Genomic DNA, 19,468 nt, shown 5'->3' with positions numbered 1-19,468 from the left:
CAAGGGGAAAATCTAAAACTGGACAAGGGCCTAGAGATCCTTCTCTCATTAGAGCAAACAAATCTGCAACTGGATCAGTAAGTAGGGCCGAGATTGGCAATATGCTTGATGAATTCAAAACTGATATCTTAGGGAGTCTTAGTGAGCAACTAGACACCCTTAAGATACAAAATAAGTAGAAAGCAGAAGCTGAAGCTTTGGCCATCTTTTGCCCAAAATGTAGAAAGAGACATGCTCTAAGGGAATGTCCCTTGGATGCAAAAGTTGTAGAAACATGTGTGATTTGTTCAGAGAATCATAAGACCAAGGATTGTCCTTCAATTCCTGGGCTCAAAGCTATCTTTCAAGAAGATCCAAATACAATTGAGTCTCTCTGTTTTGTTGCAAGGAGACCTTGGCAGGGGCAACAAAACCAAGGGTTTAACAACTCTATGAACTTTCAAACCCCACCAAATTGGAATCCTTGGCAACAACCTTGGTCCCAACCTCAAAATCCTTTTCAATCATGGGTACAAGGCATGCAAAATCCTTATGGGAGATTTGCTCAATCTTATCAATATCCTACATCTTTTCAAAACCAACAAGCTCCACAACTTCCAAATCAAAATCCACAACTATCATTGCCATTTCCACAACAACAACAACCTTCTCAACAGAATCCAAATTCTCAACTCTTGCTTCCATTCCAACAGAAGCCAAATCAACTTCCTTCCCAGCCATTGCCAAACCCCAACAATAAAAACCCTCAAAATGCTTACATGGTAGAAGGTCAACAATTTCCTACCTATATGATTGTTCCTCTCAATGATGTACAACTCAGATCTGGTAGAGTTTTAGATAAACCTGCTATAGATGCCCAAAAGTAAAGCATTTCTGAGGAAGATTCTCTTGAAGCCAATAAAGGTTCTGAAGCACCTCTTCAAAACCCAAGCACTCAAAAAGAAAAATAAAAAGAGTTAACCCCCACAACTCCTATAGTTGAGCAACCTGCATCTTCATCCACACCTCCTTTTCCTGAAAGATTACAAATTGACAAAGGGGTGGAAAAACAAATCTTGTTGCCTGACTATGATTTTCTAGATGAATTGAAGAATGTATGTTTTAAGATTCCCTTATTACAAGCCATTAGAGATATTCCTATTCTAGCAAAAATAATAAATGAGTTGAGTCTTAAAAGACCAGGAAGGAAACCAAGAGATACAAGAAGAATCCACCTAACAAGAAAAATTGCAGATATCATGATGGGAAAAATTACTATGCAAAAGTATGCAGATCCCGGTAGTCCAATTGTCAAAACACATATCAATCGGGTAGAAATTCCAAATACTTTGATTGATTTAGGGGTTGCTATCAACATTATGAGTAGATAGACTAAACAGCTGAAACTTCCTAATCTTCTTTTTACACCTACTTTACTGCAACTTGCAGATCAATCAATTATCAAACCAGATGGTGTATTAGAAGACATTTCGGTCTTCTTAGACTCTTGGGAATATCTAGTAGATTTCATGATTTTAACTCCCAAGAGTAATTTAGGAGGACACCCTCTCATCTTAGGAAGACTTTGGCTAGCCACAGCTGATGCTTTTATCAGTTGTAGGTCTGGGGATATGTATATTTCTGATGGTAATTCGACAAAGAAATTCAATCTATATCCTCCAGCAAAAGAAATTACAGAAATAGGAGATAATGAGTGGGTTGATGATGAGGATACTATACAACCTGTCTTTACCATTTTTGAAGTCAGTGAAGATAGTCAAATTCTGAACACATTAGAAAACTTTGAAACATCTTCAAAATATGAACACACACAATTTCAGTTAGATTCTGAAATTAAGTATCTATCATCTAGACAAATGTCTCTTTTCTCTATGGAAGAGTTTGGTAGTTCCGCCATTGAGATCTTTCCAGGTAAAACTTTGAATATCAACAAAAACTTGAAAAGATCACAACAGGGAGAGATAACCAAAATCTTGCAAAAACATTCTACTGCATTTGCATGGGAGTATACTGATATGAAAGGTATTGACCCTAAGACTTGCATTCATCACATCTACATCGAGGAAAATAGTAGACCAATCAGACAACCTCAGAGACGGATGAATCCAAACCTTAGGGAGATAGTGAAAGAAGAGCTCCAAAAACTACTCAATGTAAACTTCATTTATCCAATTTCAGATAGTCGATGGGTTTCTCCTTTGGTTATAGTACCTAAAAAGAATGGTAAATGGAGGGTATGCATTGATTACAGGGAATTGAACAAAGCAACTTTGAAGGATCACTTTCCTTTACCCTTGATCGATCAGGTATTAGATACTTTAGCAGGCAAAAAGTATTTTTCATTTTTGGATTGTTTTAGTGGCTATAACTAGATTCAGGTAGCACCTGAAGATCAGGATAAGACCACATTTACCTGTCCATGGGGAACTTTTGCTTACCGAGTACTTCCTTTTGGATTATGTAATGCAACCGCAACATTTCAAAGGGCAGTATTAGGAATCTTTTCTGATGTAATCCATGATTGTGTAGAGGTTTATATGGATGATTTTACAGTTTATGGTAATTGATTTGAAGAGGCATTAGAGAATTTGGAAAAAGTCCTTAGAAGGTGTAAAGAAACAAACCTATTGTTGAGTCATGAAAAATGCTTTATGATGTTTACTGAAGGGATTGTTTTAGGACATCATATTTTAGGGGATGGGATTAAAGTTGATAGATCAAAAGTTGAAGTCATCTCCAAGTTGCCTATTCCAAATTGCCAAAAAGATGTTAGAAGTTTTCTTGGATTTACTGGATACTATAGAAGATTTATTGAAAACTTCACCAAAATATCATATCCACTCTTCAAATTACTTACAAAAGACCGTGAATTCAAATGGGATCCTGATTGTCAATCTGCATTTGAAACTTTGAAAATGAGAATATCTGAAGCACCCATTTTGAGAGGGCCAAATTGGAAACTTCCTTTCCATATTTCTACAGATGCTTTAGATATAGCTCTAGGAGCTGTGTTGGGTCAAAAGGATTTAGTTCCTTATGCCATTTACTACGCTAGTAAAAATTTGACTCCCATCGAGTTAAACTATACTGTGACTGAAAAAGAGTTCTTAGCTGTTGTTCATGCAATCAATAACTTTAGACATTATATAGCAGGCTATGAAACTTTTGTCCATACTGATCATTCTGCAATTAGATATATAATGAACAAACCTTTTACTAATGTCAGAGTTACAAGATGGCTCTTACTTTTACAAGAATTCAATATTACTATGTTGGATAGACCAGGGAAACAAAATACAGTCGTTGATTTCTTGTCTAGAATCCAAAATACTAATGAAGATTCTCCTGTAGAGGATAAGTTTCCATATGAGTATTTATTTGCAGTAACTACTAAGACTCCTTGGTATGCAAATATTGCTAACTATTTAGTTACAGGAAAGCTACCTCCACATTTATTTCCTAGTGAAGAAAGCAGAATTATTCAGGAGAGTTCGAATTATTCATGGATTTCTAATTAATTGTTTAAAACAGGGCTAGATTGTGTGATCAGAAGATGTGTTCGGGAAGATGAAATGCCTGACATCCTCAAGGCATGTCATGATGAACCATGCGGTGGACACTTTGCTGACAAAAGGACGGCCTATAAAATCCTTTCTTTAGGATATTATTGGCCTTCCCTTTTCAAAGATGCAAAACAATATGTCAAAAGGTGTGACAGTTGCCAAAGAGTTGGGAGATCGACTCTTTCAAATGAAATGCCATTACAACTACAGGTACTCATCGAATCCTTTGAAAAATGGGCTTTAGATTTCATTGGACCCATTAATCCACCATCTAAACAGAAGAAGTATATATTGGTTGCACTGATTATGTCACTAAATGGGTAGAAGCCAAAGCATTGCCTTCTGCCACTGAAAATTCAGTTGTTCATTTTCTTTATGAGGATATTTTTACTCATTTTGGTGTCCCAAGAGAAATTGTGACAGATCAGGGAAGTCAATTTACATCTAACTTGATGGAGAAGCTGATGGAAGAATACAAAATCAAGCACAAAAAATCTACTCCTTACAATCCACAAGCAAATGGCCAAGTGGAGTCTACAAACAAAGTTCTTGAGAGCATCATCATCAAAACTGTCCATCTACACAAAAGAGATTGGGCAGAGAGGCTTCCTGAAGCCTTGTGGGCCTACAGAACTACATGGAGGAATACAACAGGACATTCTCCCTATGAACTTGTTTATGGGAAAGAAGTCCTGCTCCCCATTGAGTTTCAAGTCAAGACTTTCAAGATGGCAGTCTAGTTGGGGATGAATCTATCAGAAGCCCAAAAGCACAGAATAAAGCAACTGAATGAGCTAGATGAGATCAGACAAGAAGCAATTTTAAGGACTGATCTAGTCCAACATCAAAGAGCTAAGTGGAATGACAGATACATCAAAGAGAAAAAGTTTCAAGAGGGAGATTGGGCGCTACTGTTTGATTCCAAGTTTAAAGACTTCAAAGGTAAATTTCAGACCCATTGGCTTGGGCCATATGAGATTGACAAAGTCTTTAACAATGGAGCAGTAAGAATCAAGACCATTGATGAATTTCAGACTCCTCTTATTGTGAATGGCCACCGATTGAAAATTTATCATAAGCCACTCTCAAAAGAGGAATTTGTCAAGATGTTCCAAGAGAATTCTGCAATAAGGCTGGTGGAGAAGAATCCTTCTTCCCCACCAGCCTAGCCTTTGTTTCTTTCAGTTAAAAAAATAAAAATAAAAATAAAAATAAATTTTGTATAAGCTTGAAAACCAATCATAGATTGGTGGTCTTATACAGAAAATATAGAGTGAAAATTAGGGACACTTGACACTTTATATTTTCCAAAAAAAAAATCTCTCCTCTCCTTTTTCCATCTTCACTCCACCTCATTTGCCATTTCACTCCATCTCCATCTCATTCACATTTTCATTTCACTTCACTCCGCTTCACTTTCACTCCATTCCACTCATTTCATTTTCATTTCATCAATAAAAGTCCCTTTCAGGACTATTTTCACTCAGTTAGTTCTTTTCTAACTATCTTTGTTCAGCTAAGTGGGTGTTGTCCCAGTTTCCGCAGCTGGAAGCAGTTTCCGCAACCAGAAACAGTTTCCGCAACCAGAAACGATTTCTGCAGCTACCACCACTCTGTTTTTCAAATTCACAGTCAAAATGTTAGTGCAATAATCATGAAAATGCAGGTGTAATTGAGAAAATGCCATGAAGACATGGAGCATCTCCAAGACATCAAGGAAGAACAGTTGGTTAAAAGCTATGAGCAAGAAATGACAAAGTTTCCAAAGGTATGAGCAAATTTTTTTATCAAATAACAATTAAAGTCATGATTATACATAGTTATCAAACCATAAAAGTTCTACTATGTGCAATGATTCGATATGATAGCTCCATTACCCACTCCTATTCCACGATATTACTCCACACACCATGCATTCATTTCTTAACGGTCTCATGATTGATTTTCGGGTTTAAACTCAAATTGACTGCACTTTCATTTGCCACCTGTACTCATGAGATGTGACCAATCCCATTACGGCTCCTCTCCACCGCATTTCCCGCAGCCATCCATCAGAACATGTGATATTTCGTACGCAGCTGTTAATTCAAAAAAAATCTCGACTCCACTCTGTTCACTTACCATTTCATTAAGATCATCCTTTTCATATACACGCATTTCAATTTGTGAACTCATTTGCGGCTGCTCATCCTCTGTTCTGCCTGTAATCCGAAGCATTCCGGTTACCTTCTACCGATTGCAGCCACTGCATTTTACCATAAACCCTGCAACCGAGCTACCTTCCCTCTGCTAAACCCTCACACGCAATTGAATGCTCAGTTGAAATTCAAAACAGAGGAAGGAATGGGAAAACTACTAAGGGCAGAGCCAGAAGGACCGAAATATTTAGAAGGTTACCCTCAAGCAAAAGATTTGCTGAAGAAAGCCAAATGGTTACGCTTCATCCAAAATTTTGAAGGCTATAATAAAGAGGTAACCAAGGCTTTTATACGGTCTTTCGATGGTCAAATGGTGGAGATTGGAGATTTGAAGCTCACGGTGACTGAAACAACAGTAGCAGCTGCCACAGGCTTACCCCAGGAAGGTGAGCGATGGTTCAAAAACAAAAGCGTGGATGAACAGGCATGGAGAATTATGTTAAGAAACCCAGGTATGGACACCACTGTGTTTACTAAAGGAATTCCTGTTCATGCATTGAAGGAAGAATGGGCCAGTCTGCTGTTAGTTATCCAAAAATTTGTCACTTGTGAAGGACGCTTTGGTTCAATGTACATGTACCATGCTAGACTGTTGATGAATTTCTTAGAGAATCAGACTCTTAATTTGCCTTATTTCTTACTGTTGAGTTTGAAGAAGATGAGTATTACAGTCCAAAAACACATAGACAATATAGAACCTCATCTATATCATCATGGACTTGTAAAAATTCTCATTGAAGACCAACTAAAGAAAAACAAAGATACCTGGGAACAATTCTTGATAAGAAGCTACTTCCAAGAGCCATCTGAGGCCTCTGAAAGTAGTACACCAAAGACATGAAGAAAAAGTAGGAGAAAGGAAAAGAGTACCATAGTCCAAGACTCCCCTACTATAGAAACTCAAGAAGTTGGTCAAAAAGAAGAAGAGAACAGAACTAAAGACAAGAAACATAGAAAAGAGAAAGGCAAAAGGACCATCCAAGAAGTCTACCAATCACTTGAGCCATCCATAGAGGAGGATTATCAACCACTATCAGAGAGATTAGTACATCTTCAAGAATAGGCTGCTATAGCAAAGAAAAAGGAAAAAGGGAAACAGAGTATACAAGAAAAGAGTACTAGTCCACCATACTTAAGGAGAAGTACCAGGCTAAGAGGAAAGGGGAGTAAAACACAAATAAAACAGCCCCACTTCATTGACTTGGGTGGAGAGACACCTGAGAAACCTCCAACTGGCTGTAGTCCACCTCGTCCTCAGCCAAGCATTGAAACTAGTCCTCCACATGATGAAAGCCCTTCTCGGCCAGACCTAGAGAGCAGTCCTCCTCCTCCACAAGATTTTGAACTCAGTCAAAGAAAGACACCTGAAGTAGATCCCAATCAACAGGAGGTATATGACTACTTCGAATCTTTAGAAAAATCAGTTGCAGGTCCGAGTACCACTCACCCACTAGATGCACAAGTTCAGTCCTTAAAGCAGGAGGTATTTGAATTAGAGGTCCTAAACAGGCATATCAAGCAAGAAAATGAAGCACTCAAGGAGCAGAGCAAAGTAGATAAAATTATTCATGATAACACTATGCTTCATTTGGGACTATGCAAAAGAAAAACAAGAAACATAAGAAAAAGTGCAAAAAGTTGAGCAGAGCATTGATCAATCTCAAATTCAGATGTCTAATAAGGAAACCTAGGATGGTGGTAGCACCAAAGAAGAAGAAAAGAGGGCTAGATGTCCTAGCAGAAGCTTCAGAACATATGGATTAGAGGGGAATGACTAAATTTTGGTTGCATGAGGACATGCAACACCTTCACAGTGGGGGTATGTTGAGTCCCAAACCTGCACTCCCCTATATACCCTTTCAGCCTTCTTTTTCCATTTACTTCATCCACAAAGCTGTCAAACCATTGCATATTAGTCTAAAAAGAGCTTATGAAATGGTTTCCTAACTATGTTTATGACTATTTTTTGATTTAGATTTTTGTTCAAGTAGCTGCGGAAACTTGTCACTTTCCGCAGCGAGCTCAAGTTTCCGCAGCCATTTTGTTAAAGACTATGTTACAGGTGTCCAATGGAGAAACCGGCCACATGGGCAAGCTGCAAGTGACATGTACATGGAGCGTGTCCCCTCAGTTCAGCCAAATCACTCATAAACGGTCATGGTCAACGACGGTCAAAGGAAGGGCCAAACAAGGAGTTTTGCGGTGGCACGGCTCTGTTTTGCCCACGTGAAGGTTTGCGTGGCACGATCCTCAATTTCTGGAGGTATTGGCACACCTGTAGATCAACCCGTGAACTGAATCAAGCAGCCACCACTCCATGGATTTAACTTTCATGATGACCATAACGCTAGATCTCAGGCTGTGGAGATTTACGTGTCTCTTTGGCAGCATAGAATCTAGGAATTAGTTGCAGCATTTTCACTTATAAATAATGAGTTGGTATACACTGGATAGTTAGCTTTTCAGATGTAATTTTGACTGTTGTTATAAGCCCACTGTACTGTGCTTTACTTTGTCTTATTAATGCACTTTAATATATGAAAAGACAACATTCCTGAATTCGATTTGTGACTGAGTATTAACTGGCTGAGGTTGCAGAGGGCCCTTGTACACCAAAACTCTGTATAGTTTCTTACTTGCTTTCATTTACTATTTTTTTATAATCATTGCTTGTATATATTGCGTTGTTCTGATGTTCATTGTTGTCCATATTTCCCTTTATGTTTACTCATAACTCTTAGCTGATCAGTGCTTTTATTACAGGTTTTTGTAGGCAGCCCGGGCAAATTTACATATTTTTATAACTACTGACATGAGATCATCTTGTCCTTTCTGCTGATTTTCATTTACTGATTTTTAATTCCACCATTATCATTTATTTCAGTTTTGCTTTGCTTATTTACTTTTCTGCCACTTAGACATCATATTACTCATCCGTTTATGATTTCCTTTCTATAACCAAGCGACTCAATTAGTGAGGAATCAAAATATTACTTGTTGTAGTATGATTTAGTTTGCTTTCCTGCAAGTTAGAGATTGAATTAATTATGTCATTTTCAAGAATTGAAATATGAATGAGTAGTTAAATCTTAGTTTCCATTTATGCAATTTGATTTCCTGCAATTTAGATATCATATTACTCAGCTTGTTTATGATTACTTCCTATAGTTGGAGTGAGTCAAAAGGTGAAGGGTCAGAATGTGGGTTGAAGTAGTGTGATTTAGTTTGCTTTGCTTTCAGTCTTTGACTTGCTTTAAGTTCAGTTTTTATTTTATTTTTCATACAACAGTAAGGATACTGGGCCATTGTCATTAGTTCAATGTTTTGGTACATTTATTTCCTTTTGAGAATTGATTTCATCACAGTCAGTTTGAAACCTTCTTTTTGAGAACTTTAAAGTTTGGAAAATCATTGTAGAAATCACCATTATCATCCATACTTAACTTTCAATTTCGCCATCTCACATTAGGGAATCCACAGAAGATAAACCCAAAAAGAAACTAAAAAAAACTCAAAAATGACAAAAGACTAAGAAAATGGTTATCTTGCACATACAGTGCACTTCACTTCATCAGTTTACGACTCCCGGATTGACATTTTAAATAGCAATTTAGGACACACTAAATTGACCAAACAATTAGTGTTATTAAATTAATTATATAAACATATTTAATAATAATCATAAGGTAATAAGGCTAAATCCCAAAAAAAATTCTTTCATACCCCTGCTATCACTCAAACTTCAATAGCTCGTATCCTTGGATTCTCGATAGCCACTCTCCCCTCTAAATATATTGGGGGGCCCATGAATGATATTGCTTTAAAGCACTCATATTGGCAACTACTCTTGGAAAAATTGGAATCTCATCTCTCCTCCTGGACTTACAGAGCCCTTAATATGGCCAGCAGTCTAGTCTTAATCAAAGTTGCCCTGTAATCCATACCTCTTTATATTTTTTCAGTTCTGGCAGCGCCAAAATGGGTACTCAAGGAAGTCATGCGGAAAGAGTCAATTTTGCGGACAAAACCGACCTCCCTAGAAGCTAAGGCTTTCTAGTGACAAACAAAACAATCAAGCACTATCTTTCCCTAAATATGCATTTAAAATACAAGCAACCAGGTGTTTAAAGCATACCTTTAGTCCAACGCTGTTTGTAGTAGCCAAGCCTCTCCGATCCAGATGAGCTCCTCCTTCTCTTTGAAACCTGCATTCACTAATAAGAAAACGATTACATAGCACCTAAATAACTCATATAATAAAACATATTCATCATAAAGACCAAGGAGTATATGAAACAAATTATATATAACAACTTGTTGAGAAAAATGAACTTGATTGTATTAATTGGAAACAAAAGAAACCATTACAACCAGTGCCTTGGTGTTGTGCAGGTCCCTCCCAGGGTCTAGCAAGAGTTCTCCTTTACTTTGATCAGCTCACCCACTTCCAAATGAAGCTAAGATAGGATGGGAATCTCTCCTCTCAAGCTCTATAAGGGAGTCCTAATTTCAGCAGCATCTACCCTTAGGAATGTTCAGCTTTCAACCTCCCCTCCCTCTGGCCCAATGCCTGTATTTATAATGCTTTGGAGGAAGTTAATCAGGTCCCCCATCAATGGGATAAGCCCCTCTTTCAATGGGATAACTCCCCTCTTGATGGGATAAGTTCCTCTTTCTTTGGGATGCATGAACCATCTGGAGGCGCTCAATCCACGTCAAACCATCTTCTAGAATGCTCTAGATTCGACCACAAGTAACTTTTTTGAAGTAAAACTCGCGGCTTTTGACCTTTACAGGAGTACGCACCCACCCCTTTACAGACAGAGCGTACAAGTACGCAGGTATTGTGAACTTGAGGTGCGTACACGTAGGTAAGGGTAAGAGAAACTGCGTAACCAGAGTTATATTGATTTTTAAGGACTTTCTCTCTTTCTTGGAGTTTGACATGAGGAGCAGAGGTATAAGAATTGCCAAGGAGGATAGTATGACAGTTGATGGAGCCATACTAACTGCAAATAGTCATGGTGACAAATTTTAGTGTAACAGATTGCCCCCTAAAGTGCGAAGCCTGTAGTAGATTAGGGTTTCATATCATCTAGGAAGGGTGAAGCACTTTATCATTTCGAGGATCATATTGTGGAGAGCCCAGTCGGAACCTGCAAATATTCAACACAAAATACATATATGAGATCATATCATCGCTGAGGTATGCATTCCCATACTCAGATCAAAACTTTAACTAACAAACTAACTACTGCTCTGATATAGGAATGATTTTGCAATACATCATAATCATAGACTCATGTAGACACAGTATGGACGCAACCATCTGTTTATGATTAGTCTACTGTATAATGAATACAAAACTCCTCGCAGCCTGGATGGTGGAAACTAGATCCAGGGTCTTCATTTCTACTTCCTGAAATAGTACGATTCTATCCATGCGAATAAATGAGTTGATGTCGAACATGGTAGAAACCACTTGATTACCAGTCGATGATGTAAACTGTTAACAAGTGTGAGAGAGACCACCAGTGATGTCAATGGTTCTTAAAATACCCAGTACAATCCGTGAGATGTGAGTAAATGTGTTGATGTCGAACATGTCATGGAATCCTTCGATCGAAAGTCAATGATGTAAACTGTCGTCAAAGGCGAGAAACCTGCCATTGATGCATGCAGATTTCAAGGTACTGATGATTTCTAGGTCATCTTTCTAGATAATGTGCTGATGTCGATAGAAATCGACCCGTCGTAGGCAAGCCCACAACACAAAATCATAGATCAAGTTGAAGAAATGTAGTTGTAAGGACTGACTCAGGGATGGTCAAAATGGATGACAGGTATTTTGCAGATGAATGGTTTATTTGCAGTGACCTCTCGAACACATAACGACACAACAGATGGCTTGGTAACAATTGACCCAAAGTTAATACCCAGAAACTGGCTGAAGATTTTCAATGTGGTTTGATCAACTGTTAGGCAAAGGATTTCCCAACCCAGGTGAATGAAAAGTGTCGTGTTCAAGAGTGGTGATAAGGTTTTTCTGAGACAAAGGATAACAAATAGGCTCATTTTCCTCTCTTTTCCCCCACCATTTCTGGCAAGTACCTCTTTATTTTTTACAAGCTTGAGGAGGATAACATATGCTTGATTATAAGCTCATCCTTCGGATGAGTCCAACTTAGTTTAGATTCGAACCCTAAGAAGGAGTGGTCCGTTCCTGTTTGTAATCGAACAGGTCCTTTACTGTGAAATTTTAACGAGTCCAGTATAGGAGAAACTCGACGTTTTTCAATTTTAGAGAGTTTGAAAAAACTTAAGAAGACTGCAGGGTTGAACTTTTTCGTAAATTTGTGTCTCCCAAGCCCGAAAAAGTATAAAATAATACTTGAGAGAACCGATTGATCTTTACGACCAAGGAGTACTTTCATGATTAGTGTCTCTGACCTGAAAAGTAAAAAGCGATCAAGGACACGTCGTTTTGTTTCCAATATCGAATTTGAAACGACAAAAATCCGGCAATCTTTTCATGTTTTTACGGTCAGAAAAGGGCTATAAGAGGACCATATTTTAATTCCGTTTTAACGAGTGTAAAAGAAACGCTTGGCAATCTTTTCATGTTTTAAGAGTCAGAAAAGGGCTTAAATATGACTCTGATGTTTTTGTTTGTAAAAAATGACAATTTTCCCTAAAAATTCTTTATCCTGCACAAAAACCAACACATTACTCATACTTGTTTAAGATAGATAAAAATACTTTGAAAAATACCTTTTCATGGTGAAAAATAAACAAATTTACCATTTATTTACCCAAAAAACCTATAAAAAGGGCTTTTACCAATTCATTTTTACCATTTTACTGTTGAGGAGAAAAAAAGGGCTTTTGGCAAGAAACTTCCCGTGGACGTTGCGGAGAATCCGACCGTCGAAATCGAACGCCGTCTCTTCCAAGTAATTTTGAACATCCTCCTCTTCATTTTCATCCGTTTAGAATTTGTTTTTAGGCCCTAGATTTTATTTTTGGAGGCTTTGGGGTTTCAAGATCCGCCTTTCGGGGTACGCAGGTGCCACACTAGGGACCCGCGTACCCCGACATTTTCTCAGTTGGGAAAATGCCGGGCGTATGCACCTTGCCTTAAAGGAACTTGCGTACGCACGCTCTGTTCCTAAAGGCGGGGTGCGTACTCCGCGCAAAGCATTTTCAAACCCCAAATTCTCCAAATGGGACCAACAATTTTTGATTTCATGGATTCTAATGGATGTTTTCTGGTGTGTAGATTGTTCACCATGCTTGATTGGGGCAAGAGAGAGCACGAAGATATTGATTTGGCCCCATTAGTCATCAACCGTCCATTGATGCTTTGAAGGCATGCAGCCTTTACAAATACTGGGCCATACCTAGCATGAGGGCCCAAGTGCGCTTTCTAGAGTGGCTGGTAGAAAGATGGAACGTTCAGGACCAGTGTTTTTATATTGGAGGGTACCAGCTTGAGATAGAGCCCTCAGATATCTACTTCCTCACTGGTTTGCCCAAGAGAGGCGAAAACTTGACTCTGTTTGGGACTAGGCCGGGTGGCCAGTCCATCGCTAGTCTCCGACTAGAGTGGTGTAACACTCAGACTCAGGAGAAGGGGATAGAGATCAAAACTATATCCCGCCCTGAACTTATGGTGATTGCTTTTACAGTTACCAGACTTTGCAGGGCTTCCGCTTTACACATTGCCACTGGATCCCAGATGCAGATAGCGATTGATTGCTATCGAGGTACCATTTTCAACTGGTGTGATGCTCTGTTGGCAAATTTAAAGGGCCAACTGACTAGAGCCAAAAACGGACAGCTAAAGACTTTTGGGTATGGGCCTTTAGTTGTGAGTTTTGGCTTAGAGAGGGTTCCGATGTTGATCCCACAGCAGCTCACTGTTGAGATTGGGCTTCCCCGAGAACCCAAATTGATGCGATGGGTTGCGGTTATGGCCCGTCATCCTGATGAGGGCACGGAGGTTGTCCGATTTACTCCGGAGTACTTTCACTGGTTAGAGGACCAGGTCTTTTCTATACATGATTTTCCTTATGCCGGAGTTGATTTTCGTGGAGATCCAAACATGGTTTTTCCACCGGGAGAACAATGGGATGACACAGGTAATTCATTTTTCACAAGTTTTTAAATTATCTATTTTTTTTTGTTTTTTATATCGTCTCAAAACTGATAGTAATAAATTTCAAAATGCAGATGTAGGCCCACGTCGTCCAGCCAATCTCCAGCCTTTCGAGAGGAGACTACCAGTTGCAGCGGCGCCGGCCCCACAGGACGAGGCTACAGAGACTTTAGCTGAGTTGGAACAAGACCTAGAGCGTCTTATAGCAGATATACCAGAGACTACTATAGATGATATTCCTATCAGGCTTCAGCGCTATGTAGTCGCAGTCCCAGGACCTTTTAGAAGGTTCTTGTGTAGGGTAGCCCGTGCAGTGGTGTCATATAGAGAGCATCACCAGTGATTGGATGGTCGTTTTGTAGACACATGTGACATTTTGGTTTTTTGTACTTATCATTTTTGCGGATCATAAGGTGTTTTTCAACCTATGATCGAAGACGATGTATTTTTTTTTACACACTCCTATCTATATATATCATTATTACTGGCTTATCTGTTGAACATGTGCGATGAAATGCTTTTAAATTTACATGTATGATTGTTGCAAATGTCTATTTAACATTAGAGAAGCAATTGCATCTGCTAATGTATTTAAAGACCTTGGAATATGCTGATATTCAATGTAATCAAATTCACGTTCCAAGAGATGCACTCTCAAAATAACCTTAATAACACTGGATTTCTAATGGCATACACTCTATTAAGCTGTAATACAATGAGTTCAGAACCTAACCTCACTATCAAACTCCGAATCCCAAATGAAATAGATTCAGACAATAACTCAATCACTGCACTGTATTCGGCAATGTTGTTTGTTGTTTGACCGAGGCTCACCCCATGCATAGAAACTAACTCGTCAGAGGGTGAATAGATAACCCAAGCTGCAGAAGAGATATTCCATGTACTATGAAAAGCACCATCAGCAAATCCAATGTACGTTTGGAGAGGCATCGACATCTGCAATATCAAGAGTAAAACCAAGATAAGCAGAATAATGACGAAAAACACACTCTTTAAGCTAAGCACACTGCCTAACTAACAAACACACCAGCTAGAAAGAAAAACTAACCTAACTAAAAATCTCCATACCCATCATTTAAGCATAATACCTCTTTAGGTAAAGTCCATTTCTGGGTTTACCCAAAGAGTCCCCATCAAAGTCTACCAGCTCATAGGCCCCTTTTTCTAGCTTTCGCTTGACAATATAGGGCCCATGCCACATAGGAACGAATTTTACAGCACCTAATTTATCATTAGCTTGATCATATAATAGCACTAGGTCTCCTTCCGAAAAATTTCGAGGGGTCACATTTCGATCATACTGAGCTTTCATACGTTTTGCGTGAGTCTCGATCGCCAATGCAGCATCACGTCGAGTCTCATCTAATTGAGCTAAGTATAATAAACGCTTCTCCTCTTCGGAAGTAGCTGGAAGTAATTCGATGGCCATTTGCAGTGATGGGATTTCACATTCAATGGGTATCACAGCTTCCAAACCATAAACTAGTTGGAAAGGAGTGAACCCTGTTGATATTTTCACTGAGGTTCAGTATGCCCAAAGTTCTGAAAATAACATGTTGTGCCAATTCGACCGATGAATACCAATGATTCGTCGGATCATGATGACTAAAACTTTGTTGATGGACTCAACCAGACCATTCGCTTGTGGATAATAAGGAGTTGAGCTATCGTGACGCAAATCAAGCTGGCCTGTAAGTTCTGTCATCATAACGTTTCGAAAATGGCGCCCATGGTCAGTGATTATCGCTTGTGGGACACCAAACCTTGCAATTATGTGATTGAATATGAAAATTGCAGTTGTCTTGCCGTCTGCCTCGAATGTAGGCATTGCCTCGGCCCACTTGAAAATTGCAGTTGTCTTGCCATTTGCCTCGAATGTAGGCATTGCCTCGGCCCACTTAGTAAAATAATCTACCGCAAGGATGATATACGCATGCCCCCCGGCCGAGTGAGGGTTACATGTAATAAAATCGATACCCCATTTGGCAAAAGGACCAACGACAATTATAGGGTGGAGAGGAGCAGGTGGAGCGCGCATCTTTCGATCAAACACTTGACAGTTGTGGCATTTTCGGACCGCAGTAATACAATCTTTAAACAAGGACGGCCAAAAGTAGCCAGCGCGCAATATCTTTTGGGATGTGGCATACCCAGACATATGACCGCCACATGCTCCAGAGTGACAGTCATTCAAAACCCTTTCAGCTTCTTCGTGAGTTAAGCAACGTCAAAAAACCAAGTCCGCCCCACGACGATAAAGAGTATCTCCAATAATTTTGTATTGTTGGGACTGGAATCGAATTTTCCGACGTTCCGACTTTGAAACTTCGGGCCGAAAGGATTGGGTCTGGAGATAGACGATGATATCCCCATACCACGGATCTAAAGTGCTGATGAGAAACAAAGATTCGTCCGCAATGGGCTCCTCTACCACAGTTTCCGTGTCAGCACACGGGAAGTCACACATTAACTTTGCAAAAACTAAAGATTTCTTAGACTTAGATTTTTCAAACTCCAAGTCAAACTCCTGCAGGATAACGATCCATTTAGAGTACTTGCCCCCTAGCAATTGTTTAGTCAAAATGTAGATCATAGGGTTGCAATCCGAAATGACTGTAGTTTTACGGAGTAAAATGTAGTGACGAAAACGTTGGACAGCTTGAACGGCTTCTAATGCCAATTTCTCCACATGTGAATATTTGAGCTCAGTTGGGTTTAATGTCCGACTAAGGTAATATATCACATGTTCCATTCCGAATTCGTCTTCCTGAACTAAGACCATCCCGATGGTGGAATGGGCGGCGGCGAGGTACAAAAAGTAATCCTGGTTGTAGTTGGGAGGATGCAGCAATGGTGCATGGGTCAACGCGTGCTTGAGTGCATCAAAATATTTCTGAGCTATCTCATCCCAAGAGAATTGAGCGTTCTGTTTCAACAACCGGGTAAAACCCTTTGTAACCTCGGTGTAGCTAGGAATGAATCGTCGTAAAAATTTTGCTTTCCCCTGCAAACTTTGGAGTTAGCGAAGACTCGAAGGAGGAGGCAATTTGATGATAGCTTCTACCTTCGAGGGATTGACGCGAATGCTGGCTTTCGAAACTACAAATCCCAGCAATCGTCCCACTTCTATACAGAAGACACATTTGTGTGGGTTCAATCCAAATTCGATAATGCCTACACCTCATGAAAATTGCTCATAAATGGACAAGGTGATCAGCTCGATGTAATGAATGAGCGGGCAAATCATCGAGATACGGTTGCACAATGTGTTTGATGTCATGAAACGCATAAGACATCGGCCTTTGAAAAGTTGCTCTGGCATTCTTAATCCCAAAAGGTAATTTGCAATAAGCAAATGTCCCCCCATGGACAAATGAAAGCCGTTTTTGGTTGATCGACAGGTAGAATATTGATTTGATTGTAACCGGAAAAACCGTCCATAAAGGAAAATATTTCACTGCGGCACAATCGTCAAATATTTGATCGATATAGGGTGTTGGGTAGTTCCTTATGACAAGCTCATTGAATGTATTATAGTATATGTGATAGTTTTTTGGACAAATAAAGTATCGATAGATATTTTAGTTAACGTTCTTGTTAATAACGAAACCGAACTATTCGATACCCAATCCGTTAACGGGATCGAATAAATGAAACCTGCTTTCAATAGCTTCTCAACTTCTGCTTTAATTGCAGTCGCTTTTCGTGGTGAATCTAACGCAAACGCTGCCGGATGGGTTTAGCGTCCGGGTAAGTCTTGATCTCATGGACAACAATCGCGAGATCAATTCCTTGGCATTTCCTCATAGGACCAGGCAAACATGTCGCGGAATTCTTGAAATAGGGCCTTGTATGTCTGAATTTCGTCATCTGAACACGAGGCACCTATATGAATGTGCTCAACAATTCCGGGCTTGACAGAAATGTCAATGGGAATAGTTCGAGAGATGTTTCCCAAATTCAGCTCTGAATCAGGATGTTTCATTGGATTCTGAGCTTCTTTGACATATTCAGCTGTAAATTTGATGAGAAAAATCATTTTCAAAACGATCATCTCAGGTAAAAATGAAGATCTGTGATGGAGATCTTCCATGGTAAATCGTCTACACACAAGACTTCACGAAGTTGCTCGTCAGATGACACAACTTCGGGAAACGCTATTAACTCTGAGATTGACGTGAAAAGTGATTCCTCATGGACCACATTCATTTGGTCGATTTTGGTTGAACGCGGGTCGGTAAAAGACTGCACGGCTTCATAGGCAATTTCATATGGACTCAAAGGCATAGCATCACCAAATGAGTCTATTTCAGATTCAGAAGGAATGATCCAAGGATCATTATAAACAATGGTGTCTGATGTAATCATATGAATGGATGCAACTGAAGACAATGCGTTGATTGGAGGAAAAGGAAAAGTTCCCAGTAAACCGACATCTTTAACTAATCCTACTCCAACATCCTTATAAGGGATAGTCGTTTTACCGACATGTTGAATACTCTCTGAAGAGGCTGGGTCGGATGAAAAGTAAGCCAGCTAGTCTATTGTTACGATCTTGCCATTATGTGGAAACTTTATTACTCGGAAGACTGATGAAACGACCGCTATCATAGCGTAAGACCAACTTCGACCCAAGAGAAGGTTGTAGTCTAGAGGGGCATCAACCACCTCCACATCTAGACTAACGGTTTTTCCTTCAACCCTTATAGGCAAATCCTGAAGAATGCCAAAAGGATGAAACCCACGGCCATAAAAGGCCTTAAGAATTGTCGGGGATTGATTTAGTGAAGGAGAACCAAGCGATCTCCAACACTGTATCGACATAATACACGTGGAAGCGCCCTCATCAATTACAGTCCGATGAATAGGCCGGTTTTTGACTATCACTGGGATCTGGAAAGCCATTTGATGAGGTAAACGCGGTGTACTATTTTCTAGATCAAAGATTATTAGGTTCGGGTCCTGAACATCAACAGCTCCTATAGGCGACAAAAGTAATTTGCGTTGTGTTGGGCATGATTGCAGCACTTCCAAAGCCGACATTGTTGAGGGTGAAACAACTAAGTCCTCAACAATGTTATAATTTTGGGCCGCTCTCGCATGTGGATTGAAAGCAGACTTTTGAAGTATACCCTTGGCGGGCGGTTTGATTACCAAGTCCGGGTTAGGTTTCTCGATCTGTAGTGGATCGGAACTGGGAGCTGAGGTTGATGGATTAGAATGAGAAGATTCTGCTTCTTTGCCATCAACAGGACTTTTACTACCATAATCTTGAGATCGAGTCACAATCCTTACATGAGACATCATCGATATGGGTTCTTCACTGACACTCGAGGAAGAACCTATCATCTTACTCTCCTGCTTTGGAAATGGGTCTTTCAAAACAGCAGAAGTTGGGGAACCTTTGACGATTTTCACAACCTCTGCCCGATGAGGGCAATCTCTTGTAAAATGATCCTCTTCACAAATAAGACAAGGATAACGAGGTTTGCGCTCTTCGTCATTGCTTTCCGACTTTTCAGTTTTCT

Source organism: Pinus tabuliformis, chromosome 2_2 (genome assembly GCF_031772625.1).
Source record: "Pinus tabuliformis cultivar Carrire ecotype Pingquan chromosome 2_2, CPIR1, whole genome shotgun sequence".
NCBI classification, from domain to species: domain Eukaryota; kingdom Viridiplantae; phylum Streptophyta; class Pinopsida; order Pinales; family Pinaceae; genus Pinus; species Pinus tabuliformis.
Note: the sequence above shows the minus strand (reverse complement) of the source record.